Source organism: Pogoniulus pusillus, chromosome Z (assembly GCF_015220805.1).
Source record: "Pogoniulus pusillus isolate bPogPus1 chromosome Z, bPogPus1.pri, whole genome shotgun sequence".
Lineage (NCBI taxonomy): Eukaryota > Metazoa > Chordata > Aves > Piciformes > Lybiidae > Pogoniulus > Pogoniulus pusillus.
Genome location: NC_087309.1, coordinates 9,539,795 through 9,558,048, shown reverse-complemented (window position 1 = coordinate 9,558,048; position 18,254 = coordinate 9,539,795). Strand labels below are relative to the sequence as shown.

Below are 18,254 nucleotides of genomic sequence, written 5' to 3'. Positions count from 1 at the left end.
TCTCGGCTCAAAGGTGAAAAAAGCAACTATCATGACAGACTGCTCTTGAGATTATTTGGCACACAGAGTAGCAATTTCAGAGTACCAAGTCTACTTGGGGAAAAAAAAGGCAGTCATATCAAACACCTTGTAACATTTTTGTAATTAATTTTGTACAACATTTTCTTCGTGTTTTCTTTTTTATAATCGTAGAATAGAATCATAGAATCAGTCAGGGTTGGAAGGGACCACTAGGATCATCTAGTTCCAACCCTACTGCCATGGGCAGGGGACACCCTACCCTAGAGCAGGCTGCCCACAGCCTCATCCAGCCTGGCCTCAACCACCTCCCTGGGCAACCCATTCCAGGCTCTCACCACTCTCACGCTGAACAACTTCCTCCTCACATCCAGTCTGAACCTACCCATCTCCAGCTTTTCTACATTCCCCCTAGTCTTGTCACTACTTACCCTTATGAAGAGCTAAACAAAGTAAAACAACAGGGCTCTGATGCTTTACAGGAAAAAGCTGTCATGCAAAGTAATCCTACCACTAACCATCACATGAAAAGTTACTTCATCCCAGGGAATAAGTATGTTTGGCCCAAGAAAGTGAGGAAAAGCTCATAAAAATGAAAAAAAGCTTACACTAAGTATCATGTGGTGATAGTATATACTTCTGCAAAAAATGCCAATACTAACAGAGAAAACCTAGTAAATTACAAAGAACATTAAGATCCCTGCCAGTACAGTACAAGAGAGAGTGATTTCCCATTGGAATGGGCTGCCCAGGGAGGTGGTGGAGGCACCATCCCTGGAGGAGTTCAAGCAAAGCCTGGATGAGGCACTTAGTGCCATGGTGTAGTTGATTGGCTAGGGCTGGGTGCTAGGTTGGACTGGATGATCTTGGAGGTCTTTTCCAACCTGGTTGATTCTATGATTCTATGATAAGGAGCATACTACAAAATTCAAAGCACCTAAACTTAGCAGTATTCTTCCAGAACCTGTCAAACCACAGACTGACTTTGCAGAGAGGGGTTATAAAGTAGTAATATTCCTACAGAGCTCAGGATTTTCAAATTGGACCACATTTAGCATTTCTTCATCTTGGAAGCTGAAAATAGCATAAATGAGGTTTGAAGCCCCTGCACTGCATGTTAAGTAATTTCTTATGACGACTATCTGGAAAGATCAGTAAGAGCAAAAGAAACAGTGACAGCAAAGGAAACTTCTCACTGATGATAAGTTGCTGGCTAGGGATCTATAAGCACACAGGAAACAGTGTTCGGTTGAGTCCCACATGCTGTGTTTTATGAACAGGAAAATCTAAGGGTAAAATGTACATAGAATTGTAAAATGTCTTAGATTGGAAAGGACCTTAGAGATATCTACTCCAATCCCCTGCCATGGGCAGAGATGCCTCTCAACTAGACTCAGCTCTGCAAGGCCTCATCCAGCCCAGCCTTGAACACCTCCAGCAACAAAGCATCCACAACCTGCCTCGGCAATCCATTCCAGGGTCTCACCACCTTCACACTAAAGAACTTCTTCCTAAATCCAGTTGAAATCTGCTTTCCTGCAGCATAAAATAACTTCCCCTTGTCCTATTGCTAGACATCCTTGTGAAAAGTCTCTCTCCAGCATTCCTGTAGGCTTGCTTCAGGTCTTGGAAGGCAGCTGTAAGGTCCCTCTAGAGCCTTCTCTAGGCTGAACAACCCCAGGACCCTCGCATATCCTCACAGCAGAGTTGTCGCAGTCCTCGGATCGTCTTTGTGACCTTCCAGACTGACTTCAACAGCTTTGTGTCCTTCTAATGGGGAAATAGGAACTGGGTCTCACAAGATTAAGGAAAAGAATAACCTCTCTTGACCTGCTGGCCACACTCCTCTTGATGCAGCTTAGGATATCATTTGCCTTTTGGGCTGCATAAGCGCTCTGCTAGCACATGTTGAGCTTCTCACCAACCAATACACCCAAGTCTCTTTCTTCAGAGCTGCTCTCAACCCACTCTGCACTCAGCCTGCCTTTCTGCCTGGCACTGCCCCAATCCAGATGGAGGACCTTGCACTTTGACTTGTTGAACCCCATACAGTTGGTACTGTCTCACTTTGCAAGCACATGAGTAGCCAGCTATAGGTGGCATTAGTAGAAGCACCCAAAATCAGAAGCATTCAAGGAGAACAGAAAGAAACAACAAATGGTCTCCAAGCTGGTGAAACAAAGAACTGGCTTGATGGCCACACTTAAAGAGTGGCTGTCAATGGGTCCGTGTCCAAGTGGAGGCCAGTGACAAGCAGGGTCCCTCAGAGATCAGTCCTGGGACCAGTCCTGTTCAACATCTTTGTTGGTGACATGGAGAGAGGCACTGAGTGCACCCTCAGCAAGTGTGCTGATGACACCAAGCTGTGTGGCGCAGCAGACATGCTGGAGGGAAGGGATCCACCCAGAGGCACCTGGACAGGCTGGAGAGGTGGGCACAAGCCAACCTAATGAGGCTCAACAAGACCAAGTGCAAGGTCCTGCATCTGGGTCGAGTCAATGCCAAGCACAAATCCAGGCTGGGCAGTGAGTGGCTGGAGAGCAGCCCTGAGGAGAGGGACTTGGGGGTGCTGCTGGACGAGAAGCTCAACACAAGCCAGCAGTGTGCACTTGCAGCCCGGAGAGGCAACCAGAGCCTGGGCTGCATCAGGAGAAGTGTGGCCAGCAGGATGAGGGAAGTGATTCTCCCCCTCTACTCTGCTCTGGTGAGATCCCACCTGGAGTACTGCATCCAGTCCTGGAGCCCCCATTACAAGAATGATGTGGATGTGCTGGAGCATGTCCAGTGAAGGGCCACAGGGATGGTCAGAGGTCTGAAGCACCTCTTCTATGAGGACAGACTGAAAGAGTTGGGGCCGTTCAGTCTGCAGAAGAGAAGGCTCCCAGGTGACCTTCTTGTGGCCTTTCAGTATCTGAAGGGGGCCTAGAAAAAAAACCTGGGGAGAGAATTTTCAGTATATCAGGGAGTGAGAGGACTAGGGGGAATGGAGCAAAGCTGGAGATGGGTAGGTTCAGCTGAATGTGAGGAGGAAGTTCTTCCCCAGGAGAGTGGTGAGAGCTTGGACTGGGTTGCCCAGGGAGGTGGTTGAGGCCCCATCCCTGGAGGCATTTAAGGCCAGGCTGGGTGAGGCTGTGGGCAACCTGATCTAGGGTAGGGTGTCCTTGCCTATGGCAGGGGGGTTGGAGCTAGATGGTCCTTGTGGTCCCTTCCAACCCTGACTGATTCTATGATTCTATGATAAATACAACTGTAGGGCTAGGAGGTGCTTTAACATATCAAACCAGAGACCAACTGGCCAAAATTTGACTGATTCTATGATTCTATATTCTGTGAAGACACATTCAGGTACATCTTCAGAAGTCTTCTTAAACCTCTCAGCAGAGATGCAACAAGTAGGCTTCCAGAAGACCTTTGTAAAACGCTCAGGTGTGCAGAACATGTTCTATAACAGTTATTTTTCCTTATGACCTTGAAGGAGAAAAGTTCTTGACTGAACGCCTAAAAACCTCTCTTTTTGTGACTTCTGGACAGATTCTTTTTTAATGAAAGCATAATTTTTCACAGACTTCCTTTAACAGGCATTTCAGCAAGAGACGCAGAATCACAGAATTCTCCTGGTTGGAATAGACTTCTAAGATCATCCAATCATCAACCTACTGCAGCCATGGCCATTAAATCATGTCCCAGAGTGCTGTGTACAACATTTCCTGAGCACATCCAGGGATGGTGAATCCACTACCTCCTGGGCAAGATATTCTAATACCTGACTTGCTCCTGGGAAGTCTCATTGCATGCAGTTTGAACAGTGAGTCTGTCTCCTTGAATAATGCTGCACAACAATGACATGTCTTGTTGCCATAAATACATTAGAATGTAATGCCAAGAAACATCAAAACATCCACTGTTGTTTACATATGTGTATTATGGTCCTTGACATAAGGGGATGGGGAAAAGAAAGCCACAGCCAAGCCTTAATGGCATTGCTAAACAAAGCATTAGGATAAAATGATATGCTGTCAAGACAGAAATGTGGATGTTATCCAGCATGGAACTCTGAATTGAGCACCTTCTATATCTCATGCTACACCAGAACATTTCAGATATATTTTGCTATAGACTAATATATATATATTTTTTCATATTCTCATTACTAGGCTATCCTGAATTTATGACACTAACCCTCCTGTTGCCTTAAACTGCCAGTGTACCAGGGTGTAGCAATAAGATGTTTCAACACTGCTGCTCATTCAGCAGTTGAACTAAATGTTTGACTAGAGAGAAAAGGGGGGGGGGGGGGGGGGGGGGGGGAGGGGGGAGGAGAAGAAAAAAGAAGAGCATAGATCTAGAAATGTTTACTCTCTCATATTTCCACGACAGACTTGCCCAGGCATGCACTGCAGAAGAAAAACAAGAACAGACTACTTCTTTACAATCAACCTAATCTCTTAAAGAATCTCCAAATAAATGGATTTAGAGAGCAATTGTGAAACATACAAATTTGAATTTTAACCTAAAGAGGAAAGTATTATGACCACTATAGGTGTAGTCATCTAGTAATTTCTAAGTGGAGTATTGCTCTATTAAAAGTCCTGTCTTTTCAGGTACTGTTCTGATTGACCACATCTCCCAGGTACAGACAATTTCAGTGCTTCTGGGCTCACTCATGGTTTTTTAAAATACTTTGACAGGTACATGGGGAAAAAAAAGTGCAAAACTGTTCTATTTTGAACTAGAAACAGCTTTGAATATAGCACATGCTTCAACTAATACACCCTTGAGTCACCTTACAAATAAGTAACTGATCTAAAATGTTCTTAAGTACTGAAGTCAAAGACTGGCAATCTATAGTTACCTGCAAGTAATGTTCCTACATTCTAGTGGTAACTACTAATTAAGTAACATCTTCACCTATTGTGGTAAAAGCAAACATTTTGATTTCTTAGAGGCTCCAACCACATATTAAGTTTTCCTACTTCATAATGTAAAATTAATCTGCATACAAATAAATGGAATTAAAGTGTGATTCATCTTCTGAAATTTAGATAATGAAGTGGAAAAGACAAGATCACAGAATCACAGAAGCATTCAAGTTGAAAAAGACCCTCAGGATCACCGAGTCAAATACATAATCCCAAAGGCTCACCCTAAACATATTCCCAAGCACCACATACAAACCACAGTTAAACATCCAGGGCTGGTGACTCAACTACCTCCCTGAGCAGCCCATTCCAATGCCTGATCACCCTACCTATGATTTTTATTTTCCCTATGTCCAGCCTAAACCTACCCAGTCACAGCTTGAGGCCGTTCTGTCTTGTTCTATCATGAATTACCTGTGAGAACAGACCAGCATCAACCTCTCCACAACCTCCTTTCAAGTAGCTGTAGAGTGTGAGGAGGTTTCCCCTCAATCTCCTCGTTTCCAGACTAAACAGCCCCAGCTCCTTCAGTCACTCCTCACAGCATTTTATCCTCCAGGTCCTTCCCCAGCTTTGTTGCCCTTCTCTGCCTCACTCCAGCACCTTCAAATTTCTCTTGTATGATGCCTAAAACTGAACACAATACTCAAGCTGTGGCCTCACCAGAGCAGAGTCCAAGGGGACAATCACCTCCCTACTCCTGCTGGACACAGCATTTCTAATCCAAGCCAGGATGCCATTGGCTTTCTTTGCCACCTGGGCACACTGCTTGCTCATACTGAGTTGCTTGTAAAAATTACAACTCCAGATTCCTTTCAGCTAGACAGCTTTCTAGCCACAGTTCCCCGGGATATATAAACTGAGCAGTTAGCCATGGCTAAACCCGCCTAGTAGAAATCTGCATCTTGGAGACATATTTCAAGTGCTTCACAGAAAAGAGTCTTGCCACACAGGAGAGCCACAGCAACTTTGAAACACAACCCTGAACCTTCAGTGTTTTTTTCCAGCATCACTTGAAACTGAGAGGGGAGCTGAATTTGGTGGTTGTATGCAAAAGATGTACAGATTTAGACATGACAGCAGCTTTCACAGTAAGTATAGGACAGCAGTTTCTTCTGACTGGGGAAGCATTACCAACACAGGTACAGCTTACGAGCTTCAGCTGTTGTATTTATACTAAAGAAAGCATGTTTGTGAATGACATTGAGCATGATGGCTCATGGCTCAGACAGGTGTACTCTTCTTGGACAAAAAACCTGTCTGGATGGCCAAGGCCATAGAGATTGCTGAACAGAGTTAAATCTACTTGGATGTCAGACACGAGCAGAGCTCCCCAGGGCTCGGTGTTAGGGTCACTCCTGTTTAGTAACTGTACCAATGACCTGGAGGAGGGGACTGAGTGCTCCCTAAGTCTGCAGATGACATCAGAAGAGTTAGGCGCATTGATATGCTTGAAGGTAGGAAGGCTCTGCAGAGGCATCTAGACAGGCTGATCAGTGGGCTGAGATCAATTGCATGAGGCTCACCAAGGTCAGGTGCTGAGGCCTGAACTTGGGTCACAACTCAAGCTACGCCAGGGGAGTTTTAGGCTTGAGGTGAGGAGAAAGTTCTTCACTGAGAGAGTCATTGGACACTGGAATGGGCTGCCCGGGGAGGTGGTGGAGTCGCCGTCCCTGGAGCTGTTCAAGGCAGGATTGGACGTGGCACTTGGTGCCATGGTCTAGCCTTGAGCTCTGTGGTAAAGGGTTGGACTTGATGATCTGTGAGGTCTCTTCCAATCCTAATAATACTGTGATACTGTGATACTACCATGCAAAGATATAGGCCTGGGGCAATGTTTGGAAATCTGCCCAGCAGAGAACAGTCTGGGGGTGTTGATAGAGAGATGACTGAACACAAGCCAGGAGTTTGCTCAGGTGGCCAAGAAGCCCATCAGCACCCTGGCCTTTACCAGCAATAGTATGGCCAGCAGGACCAGGGAAGTGATCATGCCCCTCTACTGAGCACTAGAAAGGCCCCACCTTAAATAGTGTGTTCAGTTTTGGGTCCCTCACAAGAAAGACATTGAGGTGATGGAATGTGTCCATGGAAAGGCAACAAAGCTGGTGAAGGGTCCTGAGAATAAGTTTCACGAGGAGCAACTGGGGGAACTGGGATTGTTTAGTCTGGAGAAAAGTAGGCCAAGGAGAGACCTCGTTGCTCTCTACAGCTACCTGAAAGCAGGTTGAAGTGAGATGGCTGTTGGATTCCTTTCCTATGTAACCAGTGATAGGAAATGGCCTCAAGTTGCACCAGGGGAGGTTCACACTGGATATGAGGACAAATTTCTTTACTGAGTGGTCAAGCATTGGAACAGGTTTCCCAGGGAGGTGGTTGAATCACCATCTGTGGAGCTGTTAAAAAAAAAGGCATTTCAGGGCATGGTTTAGTGGACGTGGTGTTGCTAACTTGACAGTTGGATTTGATGATCTTAGAGGTCTTTTCAAAACAATGATTTTATGAGTGGTGGTTGATGGCTCACAGACATTGCTGGTTGCCTGGGAGAAGAGGCCAACCCCCACCTGGCTACATCCTCCCTTCAGGTAGTTGTAGACAGAAATGAGGTCGCCCCTGAGCCTCCTCTTCTCCAGGCTAAACACCCCAAGCTCCCTCAACCTCTCCTCATAGGGTTTGTGTTCCAGGCCCCTCACCAGCTTTTTTGCCCTTCTCTGGACATGTTCCAGCACCTCAACATCTTTCTTGAATTGAGGGGCCCAGAACTGGACACAGCACTCAAGGTGTGGCCTGACCAGTGCTGAGTACAGGGGAAGAATAACCTCCCTTATCCTACTGGCCACACTGTTCCTGATGCAGGCCAGGATGCCATTGGCTCTCTTGGCCACATGGGCAACACATATTAAATGGATAAAAGGGGCACAACAGGCTTGGTGCGACAAAGTCTGGCCTGCCAGAACCCCTGGTTGTAAACATGTTGTGTAAGGCCATGTGATTCCCATATCTGGGGAAAGTCCAGGCCTGTGGCTTTTGCCTATTATGGTAAGGTTTGGCTGACTGCCAACCTGATTGGTCATTCTAGTGGCCAAGGGGCCATTAATCTCGGCCCACATTCAATAAACAGGGGTGCACAGGTAAACAACGTGCTCAGACTCTCATGCTCTGACCCACTTGCAGCTCAGACACCCCTGCCTGCATACTTAGTTGCAGAGCTCACTTAAACCTGCCTATATATATGTGGAGCTCGTAGTCTGCCAGCAGCCGTGCACACCTTGCCTGGTAAGCACCATGGTCGCCGAGTTACCAGGAAGCAGACTCTGAATTATCTGCTCACCATTGGCCTGCTAGCCATGTGAGAACCATGCTCAGACTGCACAATATCCTCCTCCTGCACTTGAGATCCTGCCTAAGAATCCCTGGACAGAGCATCCAGAAGAAGCCAGCAGCACATAGGCAGCGATTGCACCCTTCGCTAGGAGAACCAGGTCAGAGACGGTCATTTCCCCAGAAGCCGGGAAGATGCATCCTCTCCCCTCAAGCCGGGAAGCTTCCAGCCTCGAAGTCCCTGGGCAAAACTCCCCTGAAGTTTGGACACTACTAATAGGCTGTGATGTAGCCCCGCAGAGTGTTCATTGATTAATAAGAGTTGTGAGTAAATGCTTTAATACCTCTGTAATATCTGTTGCCACTACCATAGAGCAGAAACAGTTCCCAACAAAGCAAGCGCCCGCTCTGCTGGGCAAATAGCACATAGACCCCAAACGGTATTTGCCATGGGGAAAACTCCTCTCTCTGTTTATAGTTTGAACTGTTTGCTAGTTATTAACAAGTTACTGTAGATATATATCCTAGAATGTTTTCATAACCGTGTAGAATCATTTTAATATTAACATACAGTGGTTGGGGGTGGCGAGAGTTCAGAATATCGAGTTTAATAAATATGTATTTTTACAGAATATTATCTCGCCCCAATTAATTTCTCCCCTCTGCCAAATTCAGCATAGGCGGCAGAATACCCCTCTGTGACAGCCCCTCACCAGCTCTGCTGCCCTTCTCTGGACACATTCCATTATTTCAACATCTCTCTTGAACTGAGGAGCCCAGAACTGGACACGGGACTCCAGGTGTGGCCTGACCAGTGCTGAGTACAGGGGAAAAATAACCTCCCTTGTCCTAATAGCCTGTCCTACTGGCCTGCCTTGTCCTACACTGTTCCTGATACAGGTCAAGAGGCCATTGGCTCTTTTGGCCAGCTGGGCTCATCTTCAGCTACTACCTACCAGCACCCCCAAGTCCCTTTCTGCCTGGCTACTCTCCAGCCACTCTGTCCCCAGCCTGTAGTGCTGCTTGGGGTTGTTGTGGACAAAGTGCAGAACCCTGCACTTGGCCTTGTTCACTCTCATCCCATTGGCCTCTGCCCACCCATCCAGCCTGGCCAGGTCCCTCTGCAGGGCTCTCCTACCTTCCAACAGATCAACACCTGCTCCTAGCTTGGTGCCATCTGCAAACTTACTGATGCTGGACTCAATGCCCTCGTCCAGGTCATCAATAAAGATATTGGACAGGACTGGGCCCAGCACTGACCCCTGGGGATCACCACTAGTGCCTGGCTACCAACTGGATGTGGCACCATTCACCACCACTCTCTGGGCTCGTCCTTCCAGCCTGTTCTTGACCCATATCAGAGTGAATCTGTCCAAGTCATGAGCTGCCAGCTTGGCCAGGAGCTTGTTGTGGCAGATGCTGTCAAGGGCTTTGCTGAAGTCCAGGTAGACTACATCCACAGCCTGACCCACATTGGCCAGACAGGTAACCTGATCATAAAAGGGGATCAGGTTGGTCAGGCAGGACCTGCCCTTCCTAAACCCATGCTGGCTGGGACTCATCCCTTGGTTTGTAGGTGCTTTGTGATGGCACCCAAGATGACCTGTTCCATGACCTTGCCTGACACTGAGGTCAGGCTCACAGCTCTGTAGTTTTCTGGCTCCTCCTTACGACCCTTCTTGTGGATGGGTATTACATTGGCAGCTTCCAGTCTTCGGGGACCTCTCCAGTGAGCCAGGACTGCTGATAAATGATGGAAAATGGCTTGGCCAGCTCAGCTGCCAGCTCTCTCAGCACCCTAGGATGGATCCCATCTGGTCCCATGGACTTGTGAGGATCCAAGTAGCTCAGCAGGTCCTTTACGTCTTTCTCCTGAAGGAATATCTCTGTATTACTTCTAACTTGTATATGATTGTACATAGCTGTAAATATCTGTATTAAGGCTTGTAAAATGTGGCACAGTGTAAATATATAGCTTCATTCATTAACTTCCATCTGTCTGAGTTAGTCTGATCTATCTGGGGGGGGAGGGAGGGAAATTCCAAAATTATGACATGGACAAAAGGTGGCCATGAGTCAGTTCTCACAACCGAGAAGCCAAGCCATATCTCACGCTGCATCAAAAGAAGTGTGGCTAGTCAGTCAAAGGAGGTGATTCTGCCCTTCTACTCTGCTCTGCTGAGACCTCATGTGGAGTACTGCAGCTTGAGTGTTGCTCATGTTGGAGTGGTCCAGAGCACAGCCACAAAAACTACTAAGAAGAATGGAACATCTCTCCTATTAGGACCAGCTGACTGAGTTGGAGTTGTTTAGAAGGCTTCAGTAAGGCCTTACAACTGCTTTTCAATATTTAAAGGGCACTTGTAAGCAAGATGGGGATACTCTTCTAATGTGGCCTCTAATGATTTCCAATGAAAGAAGGTATTTACCCTGTAGAGGGTTCCACTGAAAGAGGGTAGATTTAGACCAAATACTATGAAGAAATCCTTTACTGTGAAGATGGTGAAACACTAGCACAGGCATCCTACAGAACTGGATGCCTCTCTCTGGCAATGTTCAAGAACAGGCTGGATAGGACTTTGGGCAGCCTGATCTAGTGGAAGGTGCCCATGACATGGGAGCTAGAAACAGAGGATCTCTATGACCCCTTCTAACCCAAAACATCCTATGATGCTTAGACTGTACTTTCGAAGAGCTGCATGACTTAAACTTCTTGAAAGGGGAAGTATGTTTTCTTTCTTACTTTTGTATTCAATGAATCGAGCCTGACCTTCCATGGTTTGCTAGAGAAAAAAAAAAAAAAAGAGATAGTAGGATCACCAAATTTGGAAAAAAATCTAGTCAAATTTAAGTCTTTGCTGAAAAATCCCAGGCTCACTGATTGTTTGGTAAGTCTCGGTCTTGATTTTTTGCTAACACGAATCATGCCTGTGTTGCTAGTAGCTAATCCACTCTGAACACCCAGCTCTTTCACGGACCTGCAGTCCAGCCCACTAAGACCAGCAGGAGTGCTCTGAAGTGCACCAGAGAACTAGCTTCATTTAGCAGCTCTAAGTCCTGGGTGAAATTAAATGCATTGCCCTCTCATAACTTAACAGGTAAAAAATAACATCCACAAACACAATATACTGTTTACAGGATAGCTTTATTAATGAGCATTTGCCTTACCTAAAGCAGCACAGAAACCACACAGCTTTCCAAAACCAAGTCCTATCAAGCATCAGCACTACCTAGGCTCAGGTTTAAGTTTCTGCAAAGCTTTAAACATGAATCAAGTCCTCAATTACAAGCTGCTGCTGCTGAGTTGCAGGCCACAGGCATCAAGTCCAGCTCCTCCTCCCTTCCCAGTTATTAAATATTATGCAGGCCACTACCACTCATAAGAATGTGGTAGATTAAACAATGCAGTGCCTGCCATAAAAGAAAGGCAGTAGGCTGCTCCTACCCACCCACTACTCTTGTCTGTTTACCACTGATTGACTAACTGGCTGTCAACTGCTTAGACCTGTTCTCCTAGTGCTGCTCCTGGCCATTTTATTAGGTTTCTGCCAATTTGATGCATCATCACTTGTGCTGCAGAAGCCAAATGGACTGCTTTAGTCAGGATTTTTTTTCCTTTGTACTTTCCTCGCTCTATTCTTCTGAAGCGTTAACCTTCCACTTCCCTTAGTCACAGCAGCATTTCAAATACTTCCTTTGCATGTGCTATATATACTTTGTAGCATGTGATTAATGACTACAAAGCTGTTCCATATTATAGCATTGCATATGTTATTACTTCTGTAGTAACTAACTTCAACAACTTCTTTACTTGGTAGAGTGAGTAGCATTTTCCTGAAGCTTTACACAAGTTCTGCTTTGGGGCAAGCATCTGATCTATCTATGATCTAAAGTAAAAGTAACATAAACTGTTTACTAATTATTCATCTACCACATTAAAGTATTATTATCATTTTAACCACAACAAAAGAACACACAATTCTTGTCATTCAAAGGCTAATGTGGTGCAAATTATTGTGTTAACTATAAACAAGAGCAGAAACTACTTTCTGCACTAAGTGGTTTCTAAGACCTGGCACAATCCAGGCAACTCAAGTCACTCAGTTCTCATTAATTCAGCAGAATAACAACATAATGTCACAAATCACAACAAAGTAATTACAAACAGTATTAAAGTCACTTCCAAAAAGCAACGTTTTTCAGCTCTATAAAGCATCAGATGCTTGGTGGGATAGTCCATGTAGATAAACTCAGGTATATTGAAATACCCTTCTTTTGCATCTGTTTGCTCTATATGACTAAGTAAATCAATGGTGTGTTGGAAAACAGAATGCTATAGGAAAAGGAATTACTACATCTCATTTTCCCCATCATTTTCCAAACTTCTCTAATGACACAATACCACCATAGAAGGGATTCTGATTAAAGCAGATGCAACTACAGTTACTTAATGATGCAAGTACACAGGCTTCAACAATGCCAAGAGCCAGGTTCTGCATTTGGGCTGCAACAACCACATGCAACAGTATAGGCTCAGGGCTAAGTGGCTGGAAAGCTGCTAGGCAGAAAGGGACCCGAAGGTGTTCATCAATAGCCAGTTAAACACAAGCCAGCAACATGCTCAGGTGGTCAAGAAGGCCAATGGCATACTAGCCTGCATCAGAAACAGTGCAGCCAACAGGAGTACAGATGTGATTGCACCACTGTGCTCTGCACTGGTGAGGCTGCACCTTGACTACTGTGTTCAGTTTTGGGCACTATAGTGTAAGAAAGACATTGGTGTACTGGAGATCATGCAGAAAAACAAAGCAGCTGGTGAAGAGTCTTTAGAGTATGTCTTACAAGGAGTGACTGAGAGAACTAAAATTGTTCAGTGTGGATAAAAGGGGTCTGAGAGGAGACTTGAAGCAAGACTATAGCAACATGGACATTGGCTTCTTCTCACTTCATAATTTAGATATGTACAGAAATAGCTGTTACAAATGTGCACATTAAACTGTTCATGTTTCCTAGAAAATTCTCTCTGAGAGGTATGTTGTTTTACTTGTAACTCAAATATGGTATTTGTAATTTACTACAAAGGTTTTTCTAATAAGAGAACAAAAAGTGAAAAGATGCATTTTTAGTTTCACTTTTGATCAGTACTATTTTCCCCAAGTACTAGTGTTTTGGGTTTGTGAATGTCACACCATCATCCCAAAGACGACTTTTGGAAACCAGCAGGGTATTCCTAGATTTCCATTTTAGAGAATCACACCTCAGTCCAAAAGACTGTGATCCACTAGGACTCTGTTTAGAAAGTGCTATTCAAACGACTAGAATTCTTACAGGCTCCAGGAAGGCAACAGAAGAAAAAAGTAACATGCAGACTTCAAAGTTCAAGTGCATTCTAATTTCAAAATTCATTCAGCAGGCTTTTTTCCCAAGATCATAGGCTTTAATTTTGCTTTCTTTTTCTTGAGAAAAAACATTATTTACCCTAAAAAGTAGCACGTATTACTCTATTTAGCCCTATTTTTTCTTGTAGATCCAAATGTGAAGTGGTACATTTGAAGGCAGTATCTTTAAAAAAAAAAAAGAAAATTATTTAATGAAGTGGTGAAGCGGAACTGTGAAGCTCTGCATTGTTCTGTTGCATCCCAGCTTCTTTCTAATGTGAGTTATTTCAGTACATGTTCTTCATATAAAGTGTTTCAAAGCCAGCAGCACTGTACTTAGCTCCAAGTAATACTGAAAGCAGGGGAGAAGGTGGGGGGGGAAATGAATCTTAGCCTATTGAAGGAGCTGGGGCTGTTTAGTTTTCAAAAGAGGAGGCTGAGAGGAGACCTCATTGCTCTCTACAGCTACCTGAAAGAAGATTGTTCAGAGATTGGTGTTGATCTCACAGGTAATTAGTAATGGAACAAGAGGGAATGGCCTCAAGCTGTGATGGGGTAGGTTTAGACTGGACACTGGGGAAAAAAAGCCATGGAAAGAGTAGTCAGGCATTGGAATGGGCTGCCCAGGGAGGTGGCTGAGTCACTAGCCTTGGATGTGGTGCTTGAGGATATGGAATGTTGTAGAGTAGGGTTACCAGTTGGAATTGGTGATCCTAAGAGTCTTTTCCAGCCATAATGTTTCTGTGATTCTCTGAATTTGAAGCATACAGAACTCAAGACACAGGTTATACTACATCAAGACTATACTGTTTGAAAGCTTAACTTTAGCCTTCTTAAAAACTACATGAAGCAAGAAATAACCAATTTGATCTTTGATCCAATTGTACACAAAAAAAACAGAAAACAGGCCACACAGCAATCCCCACCAAGTACAATAGCTGCTTGATTAGCTTCATCTTAATTCCCAGAGCTAATTTCCAATCACTCAAATCTATCTGGCCCCACGTTGGGAAAGCCAATTGCAAATGTGATGGTTTGGGGGTTACCCCGCCCACCCACACTCTTGAATTTGCCCCAGCTAACTCAGATGGACCCTGGGAATATAGATGAAGCAATTTATTTACAGCTAGCAGAATTTACAAGCAGCTATTTACAATATATACAGTTATATACAATTATATACAGAAATATACAAAGGATAAACAATACAAAAGCACAACTCCCCTCCCAGAAACCTGAGTCCCCAGGAGGGGCTCTCAAACCAACCCAACACCTCCCCCCGGCCCTCTCAACCTTACCCCAGTTCTCAGGAAGAAGAGAGGTGCAGCCAAGAGGTTAGGGAGCAAGGTTAGTAGGAGCAAGGTTAATGAGATGTGACCAGGTCTAAGGCAAAAGCAAGAGTGAAAGACAAAATGGAGAAAAAGTCTTTCTTCTTCCCAGAGTTCTCAGCGTGACTGTGAGAGAAGTTGACATCAATTGTTTTCATTTCACTGCCTGTTATCTAGTTCTTTTACCAAAACATTCTAGCTTGCTTCAAACTAGCACACTATACAAAGCTGAAGACATTTTTTTCCAGAAAATTTTTGAGGTAGTCCACTGGAAACTGAGGTGAGTGTAGATGTTTTTCAAGTTGCACAATGACACTGTGTATTTGTTTATCTTCACTTTTGTAATTTAATGCAGAATCACTGCTTGGGAAAGACCTTCAAGATCATCAAGTCCAAACAGAACATTATCTAACTCTACAAGGGTCACTATTATACCATATCCTTCAGCAACATATCTGGGGATGGTGATTCAACCACTTTCTTGGGCTGCCTGTTCCAGTCTCTGAAAACCCTGGCTTAACTTAATGCCATTTCCTCTTTTGCAGTTAGAAAGGAATACTCAAGGGAATCAGGAGAGCAAATACTAAACTGGCTGGTGAGATGCTGTACTATTGGTGCCAATGCCCTATAGGTAGGAGACAAGTCTGTCAAGCAGCTAGGGCCACCCACAAAGGACAGTGGAGTGGACAAATACCTAGCAAGTCCTCTTGGTAAGGTTAGCTTGTGCACACACCTTTTGTTGGCTGTGGCTATGAGATACCCTTCCCAAGATGATCTACCATGGGCAGCCAAGAAGTGGAACACCATTGAGCAGGGAATTAACCTTCTGAAGGAGTTTGCTGTGAAGGAAGTGCTTTATGGAGATCATGGCACACATGAGCCTGATGATATTCCTCTTGGAACAGGTCTCATGAAGAACCTTATTAAGCTTGCTCCTTCATCCTATGCTAACATCTTGGCCAGCAAGTTTCTATCAAGGAGTGATAATGGAAGGTCTATCACTGTTGGTGAATTCACTGACAAGCTCAGGCAGGTAGAGGACAGCTTGTCACACTCTGCCATAATCTGTGCCATAAAAACTCTGGGTACAGAGATAAAAGATGGCACTGAGAATGGTATTAAGAATACCATGAAAGAACTGAAGGAGGAACTTAAACCCTCCATTTCTAAACTGGTAAAGGATACCATTCCTGCATCATCTGAATGGGTGCATGTTTCTGCAGTCAGGAACAGACGTCCACCTCCTGCAAGGCAATTCCAGCCCAGGAGGAGACAAATTCCACCCGGACATCAGCAATCACGTGCGTCACTGTGGATACTTCTGCGTGACACATACGGGGAGAACATGAACAAATGGGATGGTAAACCTACTTCAGCTCTTTCAAAGAGAGTCAGGGATCTGCAGAGTGGCAGAAACAGAGGCAGCAGTGCCTAAAAAGTAGCTGTCACTTCTTCAGCTCCCCAGAGCAACTGCAGTTATTCCAACAGTTGCAGTTTCTCTCACAACAATACAAATCATTGTGCACACCCCACATGCCATGTTCAGCATTAGGGGTGCCCTGCCTCCAGCCAGGAGGAGGAAAGGGATAGTGGAGAGAACTGAATCTATTGGAATATATTCATTAGGTGGCCTGGCAGTTCAAGAGTTTGGAAATACAGGGCTTTAGTTGACACAGGTGCTCAGTGTACTTTATTGCCATCCAATTGCAAAGGGACAGTCTACTTCTGGAATCACTGGTGGATCTCAGGAGTTAGCTAAGTTGCAGGCTGAGATAAGTTTAACTGGTAAAGAGTGAAAGAAACATACTATCGTAACTGGTCCTGATGCACCTTGCGTTCTGGGAATTGACTTTTTGAGACAAGGTTGTTTCAAAGATCCTAAGGGTCACAAATGGGCTTTTGGAATGGCATCAGCGGAGACTGAGGATGGTAAATTGAAACTGTCCATTAGACCTGAACTTTCAGATGAATCTGCAGTTGTGGGACATCATGACATAGAGGACCTGGAAGTGCCAATTGCTACTCAAACTGTGCACCACAGGCAGTACAGAACTAACCATGACTCTTTGTTGCCCATTCATCAGCTGACTCATCAACTGGAGAGTCAGGCTGTCATGGAGAAAGCTCATCCACCTTTCAACAGTCCCATCTGGCCTGTGCACAAGCCTACCGGAGACTGGAGACTCACAGTTGATTTTCATGCCCTCAAGGAGGTGACTCCACCCATGAGCACAGCTGTGCCGGACATGCTGGAACTCCAGTACGAGCTGGAATCGAAGGAGGCTAAATGGTATGCAACCATAGACAGTGCTAATGCTTTCTTCTCTATTCCCATAGCAAAGGAGTGCAGGCCTCAGTTTGCATTCACCTGGAGAGGAATCCAGTACCAGTTCAACCGTTTGCCTCAGGGCTGGAAACACAACTCAACAATCTGTCACTCAGTCATCCACAATGCACTGGAGAATGGTAAAGCTCCAGAGCACATCCAGTTCATCAATGACATCATTGTGTGGGGCCAAACTGCTTAGAAAGTCTTTGAGAAAAGTAACAAAATCGTTGACATTCTGTTGCCATTAAGAGAGACAAGGTCAAAGGACCTGCCAGAGAAATTCAGTTTCTGGGAGTGCAGTGGCAGGATGGTTGCCATCACATTCCACAGGATGTGATAAACAAGGTCTCCACCATGGCAGTTCCCATCAGTAAGAAGGACACACTTCCTTTCTTAGGTGCAGTGGGATTTTGGAGACTGCACATTCCTGGATTCAGTCAAATTGTCAAACCTCTGCATGATGTGACTCGTAAGAGAAACAATTTCACGTGGGGACCTGAACAACAAGCAGCCTTTGATCAGATCAAGCGAGAAGTAGTCCATGCAGTGGGCTTGGGACCTGTGAGATCTGGTCCAGACATTAAGAACATTATATCCACGGCTGCCAGTGACAATGCTCCAACTTGGAGCCTTTGGCAGAGAGCTCCAAATGAGACACGTGGTCATCCACTTGGTTTCTGGAGTTGTAGCTACAGAGGTTCAGAGGCAAATTACACCCCAACAGAGAAAGAGATACTAGCAGCCTATGAAGGAGTGAAAGCAGCTTCTGAAGTGATTGGAACTGAGTCACAATTGCTGTTAGCTCCTAGACTGCCAGCTCTAAACTGGATGTTCAAAGGCAAAGGTTCATCACCACATCATGCCACAGATGCAACCTGGTCTAAATGCATCCATTTAGATGCATTTAGAGCACAAATGGGGAATCTTGATCAACCTGGTCTGGTGGAGGTGATCACCAACTCGC

General features: G+C 45.0%; 1 protein-coding gene across 2 annotated transcripts in view; it reads right to left on the bottom strand.

Annotated features, from left to right (window-relative positions):
* Window positions 1-18,254, bottom strand: part of NADK2 (NAD kinase 2, mitochondrial) — a 50,337-nt gene that overhangs the window by 24,543 nt on the left and 7,540 nt on the right. The gene's annotated exons all lie outside the window — the stretch shown is intronic.